The 15,907-nt window shown below is 38.0% G+C and overlaps 1 pseudogene; it reads left to right on the top strand.

Moving 5' to 3' along the window:
• The first annotated feature begins 10,801 nt into the window (after nucleotides 1–10,801).
• LOC115980887 lies at nucleotides 10,802–12,249 on the top strand (annotated as a pseudogene).
• The last annotated feature ends 3,658 nt before the right edge of the window (nucleotides 12,250–15,907 follow it).

Genomic DNA, 15,907 nt, shown 5'->3' with positions numbered 1-15,907 from the left:
ATAGTTTCAAGTCTTAAATATATATACCTCTTGCACTATAGTTTAAAGAAGATTTTGTTTTCAAATGTGTAGAGATCAGTAACTTTATTGGTGTTTCATAGGTCATTACTGTGTAAACGTGCTCAACTTATGATAATTATCTAATGTGTAATTCTTGGCGGTCTTGTACACTTGTTTACGTGATGGTGTAGAGTGAGTTTGGTGTACTGTTCACTATTCCAAGCCAACGTAATATCTACTGCCAAGAACTACGAATGTCAGAAACAAGTAACTATCTTTCCAGTTTTGATGGCCATTTTTGTGACGTTGAGAACTGCAAAATTAGGACGTCCCTGAAACTTCATACATTTGGTAGGAGGTTTTATAGTTGTCTCTATTAGTCACCAATAAGCACCATATCCAAGTATTGGCAAAATATTTGTGTTATACGTTAAAGAACCAATTCATTGTATTCTTGTTTATGTGTTGTATTGTATTGTGTAGGATGATAACCGTGCATGCAAGTTCTTCAAATGGTTAGATACCAGCATTTGTTGTACGCATGGCGCAGCAATTGCACCTATAGTTATTACCAAATTCAAACAATTGGAGCATGCGGTGGAAGTTGCTAGTGAAGAGTTGAAGCAAGCATACGCCCTGACAGCTGCAGCATTAGAAAGGGAACGAGTTGCAAAACGAAAGTTTAAAAGAGCCAAGGCTGCACGCATGATCTCTAAAGAGAAAGCAAAGAAATTGACAGTAGCTCTAGTAATCTTGGGGGTCATGTTTCTAGTATTGCTTATCTTGTCTACTAGGTTTGGGGAAGTCAAAATCAGGCAGATGTGTCTGCCATAATGGGATGTGTATCTATGTAATAACTGCAAGTTGTATTATTACATTTGTTTTGTATGTTAATCGTACTATTGCAAGTCAGTTTATGATATGTATGTAGTTGTACTTTTTAAAACAATGTGGAGACGTTTGATGGAAATAATGTTATTGCTAAGTTTAAAGAAGATTGTAAATTCTGTTGTTGTATATGTGTGTCTATATATATATATACACAATTTTCCAGCCATTGATAGATTGGGTTCTTGGTGTCTTAAAAAAAATTGAGAGCAGATTTTGTGTTTTTTTTTTTTTTTTTTTTGTATAAATTCCTCGTAGTTTACTGTTGCAATCTTAAAATCCATTGACTTTACTTTAATATTCAGATTAGATTGGACTCTATTCAGAAGTCCCTTGTAACCAAGAAATCTACTGTTACAATACTGATGAGTTTCACGTGTAACGATATATACAATTTCATAAATCAAAGGCTTTACAATCAAGTTTTGTGAGCTATTAGTTCTGCTTGACAACAAAAAAAGAACCATAATACAAAATGGTATTACATTGAAGTTTGTGAACCATCAGTTATGGTCCATACATATCGATGCTGTGATATAGTTCCGAACCTCTTTCATCTCATCTGAATCCAAGTAAGAGACAACATCTGCCACTCCATCGTAATGACCTCCCTCACTACCTCCATATGTGCCTCATGCAGAACGCGAATGTGGAACGTCATTGTGATCATGTGCTCTAATAAAGTTGTGAAGAACCATTGTAGCAACAATGATGTAATTTTGAGTGCGTATATGGAAGCTTGACATACATCTCAAAATTTTCCATCCATTCTTCCAAACTCCAAAAGTTCGTTCTATGACCGAATGAAGTGAGGAATGGAGATAATTAAATCTCTCCTCTAGACGATGCAGCTGTGATCCTCTTTGAAAATCGGGGATGTGGTACCACTCCCCCTTATATGGTGCAAGGAACCCTGTCTTCATCGGGTACCCTGAATCAACAAGATAATATTTTCCTGCAAACGAACACGTTTATTATATTAGCATTTTCACTACGTAATACATATTTTAATACTGTAATTAAACTGCATATTTACAAACCAAGTGGAGGTTTTGGGAAGTTGTCACTCTCATTATTAAGGCAATTTTAAAAAATCCTGGTGTTGTGTGCTGACCCTTCCCATCCCACACACGCGAATGTGAATTTCATGTCAAAATCACATGTGCACATGCAGTTTACTGTTGTGGCCCCTTTCCTTCCTCTATATGGGTGTTGCTCCTCTTCTGGTAAGACCAAGGAGTCGTGAACCCCATCAATCACACCAATGCAACCCTAACAATTGCCATAAAAATGCTATGTGAAAATGAAATACGTGGTATGACTATAAAGATAACAGAAATACAATCAAGTCAAGATACCAAATTCACAAAGTACCTTGAAATGTGGCCAATATTGATCTGACCCCTGAATATGTGATGGCACGGTACGAAATGTAGGATCAACAGGCTTGATAATGTCTGGTGCCATAACCGTGGCTAATAAGGTAATTACCGTGGCCACATGTCGATGCACTGTCTCATCGGAATGTTGAAATCTATCCTGCATCATTCTGTTACCCATGTCATTACCAAGTACCACCAATGCCATTGCCACTGGCTCCTCCAAGCAAACTCTTTTGGTACCGTCATATCCATACCGAGTGCGCAATGTATTACACAATTGTTGAAACATATGGCTTGACATTCTAAACACATTGTGACATTTCTTCTCATTTCCATTTAATGTATACTGTACCCATTCATACCTTGTTTGTATATTCATATGCATTGGTACTTTGGTCATATAGGTCTCTATGTAAGCTACGACACTTGTACACCCAACTATATATGCTGTAAGTACAATGTCCTCGCTAATCTCAAAGTCTGCGTCCCTGTATATGTTACCAACTTTAATTGCATGTACAAAATCTGGAGTGATACTATAATATGTAGGCTAAAAACAAGTTATTAGTATAGAAACTTACTGGTGCTGGGAATCAAATGAGTCGTTTAGCAAATCCATCCTTTTGAATACCTTGAGACTTCTTTCTTTTTATGTATGTGGAAAACCAATACACACATATTCAGCAGTCACCTAGAGAATATAGTCCATACCACAACAATATCTAATATAGACACTGACATTACAGACACTGACACTACACAGGTACAACTACTTCATTTCGGTAACAAATAAAAGAAGAAAATATTAGCAATAGAATAAATCAATGGCTACATGTGATCCTAATTAATTATCAGCATACCCCTATAATTAATCAACTGTAAGACTCATTATCATTAATCAATGGCTACATGTGATCTTAAAACACACGTACCATTGTATACCATAATTTTTTTTAAAAAAAAAAAAGCAATTAATGACAACCCTTGTTCACCTCCACAAAGTTTAAAACTACTGCTATAAAAGATCTACATGCAATTCATCATCTAGTGGCATTTGGTACTGTTCAAAGGCTGTGTGAACAGTACCCGTGAACAATACCAGAGAAGATCTAGTGTGCTTTTGTACCCAAAAAGAAAAAAAAAAAAAAAAAAAAAAAAAAATTGGGTTGGCTGATCCTTTTCTACACATGTTTAGAAGAAAGAAGCACCAACTTGACATGATTTCATACAGACATTGACACTACACAGGTACAGCTACTTCATTTCGGTAACAAATAAAAGAAGAAAATATTAGCAATAGAATAAATCAATGGCTACATGTGATCCTAATTAATTATCAGCATACCCCTATAATTAATCAACTGTAAGACTCGTTATCATTAATCAATCGCTACATGTGATCTTAAAACACACGTACCATTGTATACCATAAAAAAAAAATTAAAAAAAAAAAAGCAACTAATGACAACCCTTGTTCACCTCCACAACATTTAAAACTACTGCTATAAAAGATCTACATGCAATTCCTTAAAAAAAAAAATGAAGAAAAAAAATTAAAAGAAATGCATGAAAATGAAACCCATCATCTAGTGGCATCTGGTACTGTTCACGGGCTGTGTGAATAGTACCAAAGAAGATCTAGGGTGCTTTTGTACCCAAAAAGAAAAAGAAAAAAAAAAGAGGAAAAATTGGGTTGGCTGATCCTTTTCTGCACATGTTTAGAAAAAAGAAGCACCAACTTGACATGATTTCATACAGACACTGACACTACACAGGTACAGCTACCTCATTTCGATAACAAATAAAAGAAGAAAATATTAGCAATAGAATAAATCAATGGCTACATGTGATCCTAATTAATTATCAGCATACCCCTATAATTAATCAACTGTAAGACTCGTTATCATTAATCAATGGCTACATGTGATCTTAAAACACACGTACCATTGTATACCATAAAAAAAAAAATGCAACTAATGACAACCCTTGTTCACCTCCACAACATTTAAAACTACTGCTATAAAAGATCTACATGCAATTCCTTAAAAAAAAATGATGAAAACAATTAAATGAAAGGCATGAAAATGAAACCCATCATCTAGTGGCATCTGGTACTGTTCATGGGCTATGTGAACAATACCCGTGAACAGTACCAAAGAAGATCTAAGGTGCTTTTGTACCCAAAAAGAAAAAGGAAAAAAAAAGAGGGAAAATTGGGTTGGCTAATCCTTTTTTGCACATGTTTAGAAAAAAGAAGCATTAACTTGACATGATTTCATACCGACACTGACACTACACAGGTACAACTACTTCATTTTGGTAACAAATAAAAGAAGAAAATATTAACAATAGAATAAATCAATGGCTACATGTGATCCTAATTAATTATCAGCATACTCCTATAATTAATCAACTATAAGACTCATTATCATTAATCAATCACTACATGTGATCTTAAAACACACGTACCATTGTATACCATAAAAAAAAAAATTAAAAAAAAAGAAGCAACTAATGACAACCCTTGTTCACCTCCACAACATTTAAAACTACTGCTATAAAAGATCTACATGCAATTCCTTTAAAAAAAAATGATGAAAACATTTAAATGAAAGGCATGAAAATGAAACCCATCATCTAGTGGCATCTGGTACTGTTCATGGGCTATGTGAATAGTACCCGTGAATAATACCAAAGAAGATCTAGGGTGCTTTTGTACCCAAAAAGAAAAAGAAAAAAAAAAAGAGGAAAAATTGGGTTGGCTAATCCTTTTTTACACATGTTTAGAAGAAAGAAGCACCAACTTGACATGATTTCATACAGACACTGACACTACACAGGTACAACTACTTCATTTTGGTAACAAATAAAAGAAGAAAATATTAACAACAGAATAAATCAATGGCTACATGTGATCCTAATTAATTATCAGCATACTCCTATAATTAATCAACTGTAAGACTCATTATCATTAATCAATCGCTACATGTGATCTTAAAACACACGTACCATTGTATACCATAAAAAAAAATTATAAAAAAAAAAAGCAACTAATGACAACCCTTGTTCACCTCCACAACATTTAAAACTACTGCTATAAAAGATCTACATGCAATTCCTTTAAAAAAAAAATGATGAAAACAATTAAATGAAAGGCATGAAAATGAAACCCATTATCTAGTGGCATCTAGTACTGTTCACGAGCTATGTGAACAATACCTGTGAACAGTACCAAAGAAGATCTAGGGTGCTTTTGTACCAAAAAAAAAAAAAAAAAAAAAAAAAAAAAAGAGGAAAAATATACAGAAATTTTTTTTTGTACCCATTGCTAAAGTTGTCATGTAATTGTTGGAATTAGATTAGCTTCTTTGTACCCATTGTTATGATGGCCAACAAACTATGCATTCCTTTTCCAAGAACAGTACTTCTAAAAGAAAAAAATTGTGAACCTGTCAGCAAAGAGGGAAATATTACCCAATTTCTCCTGTACATACTCAATTTATGAGAAAAGGGATGCATAAAGATAATCCGATCACTACAACACCAAGAGGTACATAAAGATAAGCAACTCGGGCTGTAGACAAGCCCCTTTCCTTCAGAGAACATGAAACTGAGGGTTCATTTCGTACTACTTCTCTAGCCACCTTAGCTGGGCCTCCTTCCTCTGAACATTAGCTGCAAATATGTTCCTACCGTCTACGTTATTCACGAAGAAGAAGGTGCTGAACATATGAAGGGGATCACCCGCTTACACCCCAGGAAGACTTAACACCATGTCCATAATTGCTTGCATCTCATTAGCTGCTATGGTGCAAAATGGTGTATTATGAGTACTTACACTTCTACTTTCAACAATAACATCTGACATGCTCTTCAAAGGGTCGGACATCTCTTGAATGGTTGAATGCTTCTTTCTTGGTTTCTTGCAAATTCCCCTGAAAGTTGGACACCGCTTGTCAAGCCTTTCCCCTTATTCATTGCCGGTCTTGCTCTGGACGATGCTGGGCCTTCAACCTCCATTGGGTCAACTGAGTTCACAGAGGGTTCACATTAGGGGTCAACAAATTCTTTGCTATCAGTGGAGTCCTCAAACTCTTCGGTGTATTCATTTGGTATTTCACCACTCGTGCAGAATGCATTTTTTCCCGTTGCAACCGTGCCTTCCAACATGATTTCTATAGACTTAACATTCGGCAAAGGTTTGTTTTTAAAGGTTAATGCCTTGGGACATGCCTACATGTGGACAACCAGTAGTTAGAACACAATATTAGTTGTAGACAACTGAGTTTTTCACAATTATATAAAGTGAATTAACCTGAATCTTTTAGGTCCACCACTCATCAGTGGCCTGAATAACCCCAGTTATAGGATCATAACCTAACCCAGTTTCATCAAAACACTCCTTCCAAGTCTTCCACTGTTTTCTCAGATGATCCCATTTGTTTTTAAACTGTGTGTGAGTCACCACTTTTCCTATTTCACCCAACTACTCAATCACTACATCAACCCCTTCCTTTCTCAAAAATCCTTGATGCTTCTTGTCATCTAGGACTTGAGCAGCAAACAAATCACAATAAACTTTTAGTTTCTTAGGATCTTTCCACCCAGTTCTCAATTGATTACCATCGGCCTTCGATTTCGCCTTACCCATTTTTGCTACAACTTCCTTCTATACTCATTGAGGCATTTCAACGAACAGTTTGTATGCATATCATAATCAGTTACGCATGCCCACATGAAAAATGCAAAGTAAACTCACATATATAATCCAAATACAACATAGGAAGGAAGAGAAACACCCAAAATTACACGAATGAGAGAGAAACCCACATACCAATGCCATAGAAAACACAAAAACCACACACAAACGTTGAACTAAAATTACACACAAATGTTGAACACAAAACCACAGATTGAACTGTGTTCATGGAAAACAATATAACCAGAGAGCAATAGATCAGAGAGTACGAAAAGTCAGACAGAATAGTACCCGTGAATGTAGAGACCCACAGTGGTGGCAACGACATCCCAAGCGGAGAGAAAGTGAGCTCGAGCAAAGCACGAAGGGATGGGTTCGTTTGTTCCGTGTGGGATTGCAATTACCGTGTTTCAGCTCTTTTTTTTATGGTTTATTGCAGGATGGAGGGTAGGTGCATTTCATTGAAGACGAAGAGGACGGGGCATTGATGAAAATTGAAGACATCTCTGCACGGTAGTTGAGAGGAAGAAAGGGAATACAAAAATTTAGTCGTTGAAGAGAACGCAGCGTTTTGTCCTTCTACTTAGTGGGTCAGAGAGTGTTGTGAACAGTACAGATTGGGTTCAACGCGTTTTGTGTTTATGCTCACCAAAAAAGTGGAGTACCTACATGCAAAGACGTTTTAATGAAACAGTGCGTATTAGAGTTTCATTTTGCGTTTCAACGTGGAGGTTTTGTGCATTTACTTGCTGCCACTGTAGCCGGGTCCCACGCGCATCAAAAACACAAACGTGAAACGCTCACAGTAAACGCCCAATCCAAACGTAACCTAGGTCTTCAATGAATATAATTAAAAAGACCCTATTGCAGTGCTTTTCAATATGTATTGTAGGTACATTTCAGGTGCTATAAAATTAACTTTTTTTTTTAAAAGTTAATTTTATAGCACCTGAAATGTACCTACAATACATATTTTCCAATACATATTTTATAACACCTGTAATGAACCACAATTCATATTTTCCAATAGCAAATACAATACCACATTAAATCAACAAACTAAATATATTTACTTATAATTATTTACAATAGCAAATACAATACTTATCGATGATGAAAAATCTTCAAATGTTGAAAAATTTGAACTTGATCATGGGTATTAATCAAGAATATCTTCAAATGTTGGGTGTAATGAAGAACCATAATTTTGTTCAAACTCAAACCACATATCCCTGGATTTCATTTTTTGGAGCAAATATATATCCATGTCCTCACTTTCTGACTCATCCAACTCAATCTTCCCCTCCAATACTTTCACTACTTGTCTCATACTTGGCCTTGCACTTGGGTCAGGATAGGAACACAACAAGCCCAAGTGAAGCACCTTCTCCACTTCCTCCTCATCAAACCCACATCTAGCCCTCAATCTCTCATCAAGGGCATTAAGTAATTTTCCTTGTACCATAAATTGCCATGCCCATTCTTCCAAAGAAGCCATAAATATAATAAGTTTCTAAATATCAATTTTAGTCAATATTGCAAGACAAACCCTTAAAATTGATATTTAGAAACTTATTATATTTTGGGATAAGAAAAAGACAATAGTTGGTTTTCAAATAAAAAAATATATATTGAAAGTAATAATTGACTTAAAAAAAATTGACTAACCCATACCCTCCCCACCACCCATCAGCCCAACTTTGATGTTGGTGTTGGATGGCATGTGTAGATACCAATTTGAGATCAACTCGTGGAGAAATAATAATTATCTTATGCATTTAATATATGCATAATCTCTCTCTTAGCATACGGGATTCATAGTTATGTGAAATCTACACATTATGAGTAGGATGATATGCATGTGTGCACACACGCCAAATGTAGGAAAATATGCAGTTGTAAGGAGAACAGTGAAGTCCACCAATAATAAAAATTTTTAGTAGGTGTAATTTGTCTAATTAATTTTATTACAGCCTTCAAGTTAAGAGGGTTTAAGGCATCCCATCCAAAATTAGTTAATAAAAAAATATATATCCATAAATCATAGACATCAATTTGAAGATTCTTTTATGCACAAGGAAGGTGTGAGGCACCCTATGATATAAATTAAAAAAAATGGTTATCATATTTTGATTCATGCAGTATATCATTTCATATTAATTTGTTTGTTATTATTTTTATTTTTGTTATTTTGATCAATTTGTTTAATTATTTTTATTTTCTTATAGAAGTGGTGAAAATACATTCAAAATTGTATATACTTCTTAAGATTATTCTTTGGACAATATTGATGATTTTCAAAAGATTAATTTTTTTATTGAACATATTTTGAGTAAATATGTCGTGTATTGTCAGATGTCATTTTGTTTAGATATTTCTTAATGTTTTTTATTTTTACTTTTTCAATTTAAGATGTGAAACTTATTTGAAAATTTTCTAAACTTTTTGGATAAATCTTCAATAAATATTTTCAATTATTATAAATATATCAATCAAAAGTCAAATGCTTATCTCTTTTGTTTTTTTAGAAAATTACATTTTATACCCAATAATTTATAGGGTATAACAAATTAAACCATGTAGTTTAAACAAATTAATGAATTATACTTTGAAGTTTCAAAAAGTAACAAATTGAACCTCACCTTATTTATGTGGATTGTATTTGAGATTTAATCTATACTATTGTAGGGGCCCGAGGACCGAGGAAAGGGTTGTAGAACTGAAGAGTGGATATTGGGGCATTACATGTCCGAAGAGGGAGGATACCCGAGGATAAGAGGAGAAGAGGCAAAAGGTTCCTAGGAGCTTCAAGTGGGAAGGACTGGCTGAAAAAAGAGAATCATGAGGAGTAGAGGAAGTTTCCAATAAGAAGTAGCATGTTGCCTTTGCATTAAATGGTGGGCAACAGCTTTATCAGCTGCATTGATGAGGAAGTGATCTGAACAGTATAATTCACAGCTAAGCAACTCCTTGTACCACCTTCCTCAGATGTTTAAAGGGACAGGTATCGCTAGGAGAAATTTTATTAGGTAAAGATGGGGGATTAGGATGTGAAGTGGAGGGAGTATATAAGAAAAAGATGGTTCTCATAGAAGGGGATCAGGCATAAATATCAAAAGTGAGAGTAACAAGAAGAACATTGAGAGAAGAGAGTGAGCAGTGGATATTTCTGTGTATCATTGGCTTCCTCGAGCAGTCTTGTACTTAGATATTTGCTCACATATTCTATAATATAACGCCTTTTTTTTTTTTTTTTTTTTCCATATTTCCATCCTCGAGCTAGGCCCTCTCTTGTTGTTTGATTCTCTCTCTTACAAATCTATTGATTTGGGCCATAGTTAAACTATATAAACTCACTGTTCTAAGTGAGTTTGGGCTACTAGATTTTTTTGGGTCCTTACAATTGGCGGCATTTGTGGTAAACATCAAGGTGCAATGGAGTTGTCCTGAGAAGTCATGGCTAACGTAGGCCAAGATAGTGAAGAATCGGTTGGCTCACAAAAGGAGAACCAATTTGTTAACTTGGAGCGAAGAAGAGATAGGCAACGCACCCCAAGCATTATGGTAGAGTCTTACCACACAGACCGCAATAAGCGGAGTCATTCAAGGACAAGGAGTCATGTTTCACATGATCAGGAGACACATAAGTTGCAACAGGAGATAGATCACTTGCGTAGGAAGTTGAGACGTAGGGAGAGTGATAGGAGGAGTCCACCATCATCGCACTCCATCTAGTGAGTCCTACTTTGCATCTCCACGCTAGGATAAGTTGGAAAAGAATAGAAACAAGCGTGAGAGGGGGTCTTCCCACCGTGGCATGGGGAATGATGCAATGAGTAAAGCCCTACAACAAATTTCTAAGTCACCTTTTCTTAGAAGAATCAACAAGGCCAGGCTCCCTCATCGATTTCCCCAGCCAACTTTCACCATTTACAATAGGAGGACTGATCCCGTAAAGCATGTCAGCCACTTTAACCAGAAGAAGGCAGTTCAGTCTAGTAATGAGGCTCTCATGTGCAAAGGTTTCCCTTCTAGCCTCGGGCCGGTAGCTATGCGTTGGTTTGATGCCTTGAAGGAGGGGTCAATAGGGTCCTTTGAGGGGTTGACGAGGGCATTCGGCGCTAGATTCATAATATGCAGTAAGGTCCCCAAGCCAGTAGATTCTCTGTTGTCTATGACGATGAGGGAAGGAGAGACCTTTAAGACTTACTCGGATAGGTATTGGGAAACTTATAATGAAATATATGGAGACTTTGAGGATTTGGCAGTGAGAACCTTCAAGGTTGGCCTCCTTACAAAGCATGAGTTGAGGAAGTCATTAACGATGAAGTATGCTTTGAATATGTGTCAGCTTATGGATCACATAGATAAGTTTAAACGGTAGAGAAGGATCAAGTACAGGGAAAAGGTAAAGCTAAGATGTTCCCAGAAAAGAAGGATCCTCGGGGAGAAGGATATCATAATAATCGGCCTAGAAGAGATTTCTCTAATCAGACGTCATCCACGGGAGCTCAATTGGTCAATTCACTATTTAAAGTGTATCAAATATTGGAGAAGATAAAAAACAAGCCATATTTCAAATGGCCCAATAAAATGGGTGGGGATTCATTTAAGAGGAACCAAAGCCTCTATTGCCATTACCAATAGGACAGAGGACACACAACAAAGGACTGTAGGACCCTGCGTGATCACTTAAATCAATTGGTGAAGGTAGGGAAGATCAACCAGTTCTTACATTAGCCTACAGGGCAGATCGGGCACTCGAGAGTTAGGTTTCATAGGGATGGTGTTCCTCGCCTAGCGTTGGGAACTATTAGTGTGATCTTTGCTAAGCCACGGAGTGATGTTGGGGAAAGTTCCAAGGTCATGTCCATGGTTGGGGGCCCCGACGTAAAGACCAGAGACCACGTCCCTAAAAGAGCCAAAGTGATGGCCACCCCTACCTTGGGTTTCTCTGAGGAGGATAAGGAGGGAACATTCCAACCACATGATGATGCTTTGGTGGTTACCATAAGGATCGGTAGATATGATGTAAATAGGGTACTAGTTGATCAGGGAAGCAAAGCAGAGATCATGTACCTTGATTTGCATAAGGGGTTAAATTTAAAAACCGAAGACCTGGAAAGGTATGATTCACCCTTGATGGGTTTTGGTGGGAGGATGGTAATCCCCTGTGGAATGATAAGGTTAAGCCGGGGACTAGGAGGTGCAGGTCAACTTTATCGTGGTAAAAGTTTACTCCCTTTACACAGCTATCTTAGCCAGACCCTGGCTTCATGATATGGGTGCGATGTCTTCAACCTTGCATTTGAAAGTCAAGTATCCCACTCGAGGGAGAGTGGGGGAGCTAGTTGGTAACTAGGCAAAGGCTAGACAATGTTTGGTGTCAACAATTACGAAGCATCCTACAAATCCTGTTGCAAGCAGCAAAGGATTAAGTCCTATAGCAACTAAAGGGCCCTGTAAGGGGTAGCAATCCAAGGCATGTGGAGAGTCGTTCGAGGAGCTGGAGAAGGTGGTAATAAGGCAAGATGAGGGGCGATATTTTCAAGTGAGATCCCAGTTACCACCATTGGAAAAGGCAGAGTTGGTGAAGTTTTTGGAAGTCAACATTGATGTGTTTGCTTGGAGCACTTCTGATGTACCAGGGATTGATCCTAAGTTTATGTCATCAATTGAATGTGAATCCCGAGACCACACCATGTAAGCAACCTCCTCGGCGCTCATCCAAAAAGCATGCCGAAGCAGTAAGGGTAGAATTGAAACAAGCTGGAGCAATTAAGGAGATCTTCTACCCTAAGTGGCTGGCTAATATTGTGGTAGTAAAGAAGAATAATGGGAAGTGGCGTATGTGTATGGACTTCACTGATCTGAATAAGGTTTGCCCAAAGGACCCCTTTCCCTTCAGGATTGATTAGTTGGTGGATGCAACAATGAGGCATCCTCGGATGAGTTTTTTAGATGCCTTCCAAGGATACCATAAAATACCCTTATCAATGTCTGATCAGGAGAAGACAGCTTTTTGTGCTCTTAATGGGAACTATCACTATCGGGTGATGCCCTTTGGCCTTAAGAATGCAGGATCCACGTATCAAAGAATGGTGATGCGGATGTTTGAATCACAGATTGGGAGGAATATGGAGGCCTACATTGATGACATGGTAATAAAGAGCAGGCAGGTAGAAAAGCATTTGGCGGATTTGGGAGAAGTATTCTCAGTGTTGAGAGAACATAAGCTATGTCTGAACGCATCCAAGTATTCTTTTGGGGTTAGCTTGGGAAAGTTTCTAGGCTACATGATAACACACCGAGGGATTGAGGTCAACCCTAATCAGATTAGGGCTATTAACGGCTTGCACCCTCCTCAGAATCCCAAAGAAGTACAAAAATTGACTGGGATGGCAATGGCTTTGAATAGGTTCATTTCTCGGTCTGCGGACGTATGTCGTCCATTCTTTTAGCTTCTTCACATGTGGAAGGACTTTCATTGGACTGAGGAGTGTGTAGCAGCTTTTAAGGGGCTTAAGCAGTATTTGTCAAGTCCTACAATCCTCTCCAGGCCCGAGAAGGAGGAAGTGCTGAATGCGTACTTGACAGTTACAGATTATGCTGTTAGTTTGGTCTTGGTTAGAAATGAGGATGGGGTCCAAAGGCCTGTCTACTATGTCAGTAAATCTTTGCAGGAGTCTGAGTCACGCTATTTACCCCTCAAGAAGGTAGTATTGGCCATTATGCATGCCACTAGTAAGCTTCCTCATTATTTTCAGGCTCATACTGTGGTGGTGCTCACCCAGCTCCCTTTGCAAGCTCTTTACAAAAATCAGACTATACGGGCAGAATTGCCAAGTGGGAAACCATGTTGGGTGCCTATGATGTCAAGTACATGCCTCGAATTGCTATAAAAGGGCAGGTCCTAACAGACTTTGTGGCAGAATTCACCGAGGGTACGATGAGTGTGGAAGAGAAAGTATTAGGTGTTATGACCACCTCGGCCATGGTTATTCTCCCGTGGGAAGTGTACATTGACTAAGTAGCTAACCGAAAAGGAGTAGGGATAGGGATTGTATTGATCACTCTCGAGAAGCTGGTGATGGAGAAATCATTACACTTAGGTTTCCTAGTTACCAACAATGAGACTAAGTATGAAGCTCTGCTAGCTGGAGTGGCTATGGTTAGTTAACTAGGAGGAGAAATGGTAGAGTTGTATTTTGATTATCGGTTGGTGGTTGGCCAGGTCAATGGAGAGTTTGAGGCCAGAGATGAGAAGATGTAAGGATATCTTGCTAAAGTAAAATAGGCTCAGGCCTAGTGTAGGAGCTTTGTTTTGAAGCAAATTCCAAGAGGTCAAAACTCCCATGCAGATTCTTTGGCTATGTTGGCAACTTCTCTAGGGTCAAGCCTTCCTTGGGTTGTTATTGTTGAAGACATGACTAGCTCTAGTTTTGTAGAGAAGCCCTCAATCGGGGTGCATAGCATCCAAGTTAGACCGAGCTGGATGGACTCCTTGGTAGCTTTTTTGAAGCAAGGGTTGTTGTTCGAAGATAAGGGAGAGGCCAAAAAAGTGCGCAAGAAAGATCCCCGTTATTGGCTATCTGAAGAACAGAAATTGTATAAGCGTTCTTATTCAGGGTCATACCTATTGTGTGTGCACCCTGAGGCAATGGAGCCCTTGTTGGAAGAATTACATGAAGGGATATGTAGGAGCCACACAGGAGGGAGATCCTTAGCCCATAAAGCCCTTACCTAGGGATATTGGTGGTTGAGCATGCAGAAAGCCTCGCAAGATTATGTGACCAATGTCCAAGGACAAGGGCTGGAAAGTGTGACCAATGTCAGAGATATGCCCCAAATATTCATTAACCAAGGGGAGTCTTAAATCCACTCTCCAGCCCTTGGCCATTTGTTCAGTGGGGCTTGGATATAGTTGGACCATTTCCTCGAGCTACAGGAAATTGAAGGTGGCTCCACGTAGGGATGGACTATTTTACCAAGTTGGTGGAAGCTGAGCCACTTGCTAATATCAAGGACGTGGACACTAAGAGGTTTATTTGGAGGAATATTGTCATAAGGTTTGGAGTCCCACACATATTGATCTCAGATAATGGTATTCAGTTTAATAGTAAAGCCTTTCGAAAATATCGTGGAAAGTTAGGGATTAGGAACAGGTATTCTACACCTACTTATCCTCAAGGGAATGGTCAGGCCGAGGCCACTAATAAGGTTATAGTGTCTAGGCTGAAGAAAAGATTAGATAATGCTAAAGGGAAATGGGTGGATGAATTGCCTCATGTACTGTGGATTTATCGTACTACGCCCCGAAGATCAATAAGAGAGACTCCTTTTTCAATGACTTATGAGGTAGAAGCGATAATTCCTCTAGAGTCAGGATTCCCAACCCTAAGAACTGATCAGCTCAATGCTGAGGAAAATTATTGTTTACTCTTAGATAGCCTAGATGTGGCCGAGGAAATGAGAGAGGTTACTGCAGTAAAAATGGCACATTACCAGCAGAGACTTAAGTAAGGGTATGATAAGAGGATGAAGTTAAGGCCATTAGCTCCGGGAGATTTGGTTTTGAGAAAAGTGGTGGGGACAGCAAAGAACTCTGCCTGGGGAAAACTAGGCCCCAACTGGGAAGGGCCTTATAGGATAACCTTTATTGCTGGCATTAGGACTTATTATTTAGAAGATTTGGATGAAAATGTAATTCCTCGTTCTTGGAATGTAAATAATTTGCGGTGTTATTATTATTAATCTTGTGAACTTCTTTGCTATTCATGTTTGGTTTATTTGTGCTACACTATGGATGCGTTTATTGAGGTAACCTTATATGGAAAAATTCTAAGTGTTAAACAAAACCTCGGCCTTGTTCGACTCCTCGGGGTCACAAGCCTTAGGTAAATTAACCTTATATGGAAAAATTCTAAGTGTTAAATAG

This window comes from Quercus lobata, chromosome 3 (assembly GCF_001633185.2).
Source record: "Quercus lobata isolate SW786 chromosome 3, ValleyOak3.0 Primary Assembly, whole genome shotgun sequence".
In the NCBI taxonomy this organism is placed as follows: Eukaryota; Viridiplantae; Streptophyta; class Magnoliopsida; order Fagales; family Fagaceae; genus Quercus; species Quercus lobata.
This window is presented reverse-complemented; position numbering and strand designations above follow the sequence as displayed.